Below are 5,655 nucleotides of genomic sequence, written 5' to 3' on the forward strand. Positions count from 1 at the left end.
GTGATGTTAGTTAAATAGCTATTGGTGTCTATGTCTTGCATAATCTTGTGTTTGTCTTGAATGCTTATGTGATGCATCTTGTGTTACCATTCATCACATTCATACACATGCATCTTGCATCTCATTTAGGTACGCTAGATGAACCACGTGAAGGATGTGATGTGGAGCCAAACTCAAAGATTGGGTTTGGTGGATCTATCCCGAAGATGGAAGGACTAAGCAAGTGCGAGGACCGGAGATGTCACCAAGACGGTGCAAGCTAACTGAACTGACTTGTGTCAGATCCCAGGCAAGCCCCGGAGCATTCTAAGTCTCCCATGTTTTTACAAATATCTTGAGTATCTTTTATTGTTGATGATGCATTAAGTATAGGAATTGGTTGGAACCAATTGTTGCATTATATCCTTACCTTGTCCAGATAAAATCCTGTGAATCCTAATTAAGTGTAGGATCGAATGATGCTTAGCTATGCATAGACCGGTAGAAGTCAGGTGATTTCCTATCACCTGTAAGATGTAGGATGAGCTCTGGTCACGGTTGGCTATATTTGCTATCATGGGAAAAGGACCATGTGTTAATAATGAATGGAGACCGGATGGAATGATGGTAGTGCAGCAACAAGGCATGGAGGTCTTGGGTGTGAATCTATCCCCGTCTATGTCATTTAAGGATCGATTCATTGTACGTCCTTATGTCATGTTGAACGCAGCCTAACACTTAGCTGGCCGGATAAGTCGTTCCGACCGCGAAGCCTAGTAGTTCGACTCAGGCCAGGAACCGGGGGGACGTGCGCATTCTGGAGAAAGTAAGGATGTGCTTGGGGACATTGGCATGAGTCCAAGGGGTCAGGTGTTTAAAAGTCCTACACTTCCTGGTAGAGTGTCACCCTTGAGAATGCAGCGCTGTCCAGACCCGTGACTTTTCTTTTTTTCTCCTGAGTTGTACCAAAGGTGACTTGATTGCGACCCTGACGGGGGAAGCAGGGTTTGTGTTAGGAATACCCCTCCAGCTGGATAGGAATCGATTCAAATCGCCGTCTCTCTCAGATAGTGAGAACTTGACTGAGCAGCAGCAACGTAGATTCACTAAATTTAAAGATATGGTTAAAGGATGATGATGTTGATGATAATGAGAATGAGCCATGAAATACCTGATATGGTTATTATTTTTTGCAACTTAATCAAGTGATTGATTAGTACAGGTGCTAATATAGATGGTAGGTAATGGCTAAAAGTCACTGCTAGTACAGGTGAATAATGCTAATGGTTACTCAAGCTTTTATGCAAAAAGGTTGTCTAGCCAGATCCACTAAATTAAGCTATGCATGATCCTTGGTGTCATTTGTTTTGGTTTCCGACGGGTAAGTCTGGCTGAGTACATTCGAGTACTCAGGGTTTATCCCACCTTGTTGCAGGTGAAGTTCTCGGCCTACTGAAGATGGTGGATAACTGTCGGTGGGCTCGGTGATTCTATATTTAGTTCTCATCTATATGCTTTTGTCTGAGGATGTCACTTATGCTGGCAATATATTTGAAACTTATATTAATGTAATCATTTGAAAGCTATGTTGTTTTCACTAAGCGGTTTTGAAACCCAAACTTGTACTATTATTTGTGAACCCATTTGTAATATTATTTTCGCTGCAACTCTGCGTATGTGATGTGTATTTGCTTAATCACACGATCTTGGTTGTGATGTTGATTTACCGAGGCCTTTCGGGGCACTCGGCGGACTACCAGGTTTATATGAGTGAAAGTATGTGTGTGTCAACGTGTTAGCGGGGACAGCCGTACTTGATCTTGTATAAATTGGGCGGTTCTGTTACACTAGTTATCGACTCTTGTTTAGTTCAAGTACGGCTACATCGATCCGGTCAACCTCCACTGCTCGAACTAGATTAAGGTCAAGTTATCGGCTCTATCTAAGGGTGGCATTCCTTCGGATAGATTAATTAAGTTACCGATATTGCTCATTGCTTTCATTATTTATTTAATTATAGCAATATCACTTCGCCCGATTGGGATTGATCTAGATCGGCCTTATATCCTGTTTAACCCATCGTTTATTAATCTAAATTCATCTAATCTGCTCTTCAAATGATGAGTTATGTTTTATCGACTGTTTTATGCCAATCTTGATCGTGCATAGTGTGAGTTCAAGGCATGTTTGGTCTTGAATAGATCTATTGGCTAACAAGAACCGTTCCATGGCCTGTTATCATGGCCTGTGTGATTCTGCTTCACACCTCACTATTAGCACCGTGGAGTGGGGATCGTTATTCGGTAGATTTGTTCCTGATAGGGCATGACTCTAAGTGTGCACTATGCCTGAATCGGCTGTTTTTGCCGATATCGAGTGCTTTTACATATGCAATTCACGTCACGAGACCGTTGAAGTAAAGATAGGTTGAAAGATGTGTTAGCCCCATGATCTTATTATTGTATTATGGCCTGCATGATTCTGCCTCATGCCCCACTGATATTAGTAATAAGTTAGGGTCGTCGAATTTATCACTGTTTCTATGGCCTGCATGATTCTGTCGCATGCCCCACTAGTCATAGTGGTAGATGAGATCTAATACGTTCATTATATTTATCTCTATTAAATGGTTAAATGATGATGAGCTGCTTCTTTTATACAAAAAGGGATTTGGTTACTTGCAGTCATTGGCTTAGCATAAACTGATTCTTGTTGATATCCTATTGCCATTGATTAATATTTGTCTAAATAACTAGATTCATCCTGAATGATAACCGATTTTTCTTCCATAACCCCACAAGCTTTAACTGATTTATTCTTATGAGTATGCTGGAATTAACTATTTAGTCGATTTCCTTCCACATTGGCTCTCAGAGCCGCACATTTAGGACTGTCTGGCAACACCGACATGTTCCGCCTTAAATTACTGATTAGCTTTCTCTCCTTGTCAATTGCAGGGTCAAATTAACTGGCACGTCTCAGGAGGAGTGCGCAGGATCGATAACCCCTGTGCTGAAGCTAGGTGGATCTCCACCTCCATCGAATAAACCCTTCCGGCTTGCTCATGTGCCCTCGGCACGGGGCAAAATTTTGTGCCAACACACATTCTGGAATGCCTGGTGGTACCCCACAATCATCATGGCGGTTTACAACAACAACGGCATCCATATGGTACATTATGAAGACCTACCTGATGGAGATAGAGATGTCATCGGCAAAGCTATAGAAGAATTTCAGAACAAGTGTTTGTTGTCCTACATAAAACACGTGATAATACAATTATTCAAAAATATTCACTACCAAGAGTTCTATTGCATGGGCAGACAGATGCAGATGAAGCTAAAGACTGGCGTTTCTTCATGGAAGCTGTAAACAAATCTGTTCGTGATGCCATATTAAGCCATAATGAAGCTTTCTTGGACACATTCCACAACGCCATGAAAGAGGTGTTTCATGGGTTTCTAGTTGGTTAGGTTGGGCCGGCTTATTACAACATTCCACATCCGTCAACCCAAGGGACTAATCAAGTCGATACTAGCAATCAAGAAGCAGCACCAGCTGATAATGATGATGTCTAGGCAGTTTAGGGTTCATCTGAACAAGCTCAAGGTGTTACTACAAATCAGATACAGTATAATCCTAGATCATCAGTGCAGCATGTGCAACAGCCGGCGAGGCAAGGTCAGAACCAGGTGATTAATTTTGGCACATTAGGCCACATACCATCGTCGACTCAAAAAATAGCACCATCAATTCAGAGGATCCGTAGAAATATAGATCCTAATATCTATAACCAGAGACTTCAAGCAGCAAACCAGCAAAGGATCTAGCAGATAGAGATTCCACAGGGGTATCATTGTGGCATAGATTATAACACCCTTCATATGATTCCGAATCTAGGGTATCAAGGCACACGGGATTTCAATCGACAGATGGGTCAGCAAGTGTAGAGAAATCCAAATTCACATGCTGATGAGCAGTTGCTGAAGGTGACCGAGATGATGAAGAATCAGTTTGGTCTGAAGCCAAAAGGGTTGACCTTCTCGTACAAACACCCATATCCAGAATGGTATGATTTGGTCGCTCTTTCTACAAATTACAGGCTCCTAGAGTTTGCTAAGTTCACTAGCCAAGACAGCACAAGCATAATAGAACATGTCAGTCGGTATCTTACATAATTAGGTGAGGCATCAGTTGAGGAGGCCATCGAGTTCGTTTCTTCACCCTGTCACTGTTAGGGCCAGCCTTCACTTGGTTCTCATCACTACCAGTCAACTCCATTACCAATTGGGCAGACCTTGAGAAGAAATTTTACACATATTTCTATACTGGGACTAGAGAAAAGAAGATTACCGATCTGACAACTATAAGGCAGAAAATTAATGAATCGGGCACTGAGTTTCTTTAGAGGTTTCGAGAGACTAGAAATTTGTGCTTTTCATTAAACTTGGTTGATGATCAACTAGCTGCTTTGGCTGTTCAAGGAATGCTACCAACATGGAAAGAAAAACTGCTGGGACAAGAATTTGACAACCTAGGTCAATTGGCTCAATGAGTGGCGACGCTCAGTAGTCAATTCCAAAGTATGTGCAGAGATACTCGATTCTAAAAGAGTACCACAGTGGTCGAAGCTTATAATCCATACTCAGTCGATGATGGCTATGAAGATGAAGAAGAGAGGTTGCCGTGGCTGAATGGAATTGGGGCAAAAAGACAGTAATGGTACCAAATCCTTGGAGAAGAGGAGTCGAGGAGAGCTATGACTTTGACGTCACAAAATCAGACAAGATCTTCGATTTCTTGCTTGAGAAGGGACAAATCAAGTTGCCCAATAATCATGTTATGTTGCCACCTGATCAGTTGAAGAATAAGAAGTTCTGCAAGTTCCATAACGCTACTTCTCATTCCACTAATGAATGCAGAATTTTTTGGCAGCATATACAGAGGGCTATTCAGCAGGGAAGACTCAAATTTGATACACCTCAAAAAATGAAAGTTGACGATAATCCTTTCCTAGAAGATCAAAACATGGTCAATGCTAGGCTGCTCAGAGGAAAGGCTAAGGTCCTAACATCAACCAAATCAAGAGAAGCTAGAACAGTCGATCCTGAGAGGCAAATATCTGCCGACGAATACAGGGAAATTAAAAGACGTCACGACAAGCAAAAGAGCCGATATGAGCAGGGAGAAACGTCAAAAGAAGGGTGACAAAGCCGCATGTTACATCACAAATTCTGTTGAATAAATGGCAGCGACAAAAGGGAAATGATTATCAGTGTTGGTTAGAAAAGCAAGAATCCCAATGTCAATAGGAAAAAGAGAGGAAGCAAGCTGAATCACATTGGAATTGTCCTTTCTTCATACATTGCTGGAACGAAGGTTTAAAGTTGCCTACCAGGAATAACTGTCTAGAGTGCAGTGATCAGTATTGGGAGTTTAGGCAATCTCAAGCCAACCGTTGGTCTATCCATGCTCAAGATGCATATCATCATAATAACATGGATCGGCATTTAAAAAATGGAAATATTCATAATCGGCTTGGAAAAAGAGTTGTTGATCAAGACTGGGTTGATTATGAAGAAGAAAGTAACGAGAGAAAATATGTTTGGCAGGAAGGCCAATGGTGTCTAGGAGGTTTGACAAGAAGCCAGAAGAGAAGGGTGCAACGCCTAAGGA

The sequence above is a fragment of the Miscanthus floridulus genome, chromosome 5 (assembly GCF_019320115.1).
Source record: "Miscanthus floridulus cultivar M001 chromosome 5, ASM1932011v1, whole genome shotgun sequence".
NCBI classification, from domain to species: Eukaryota; Viridiplantae; Streptophyta; class Magnoliopsida; order Poales; family Poaceae; genus Miscanthus; species Miscanthus floridulus.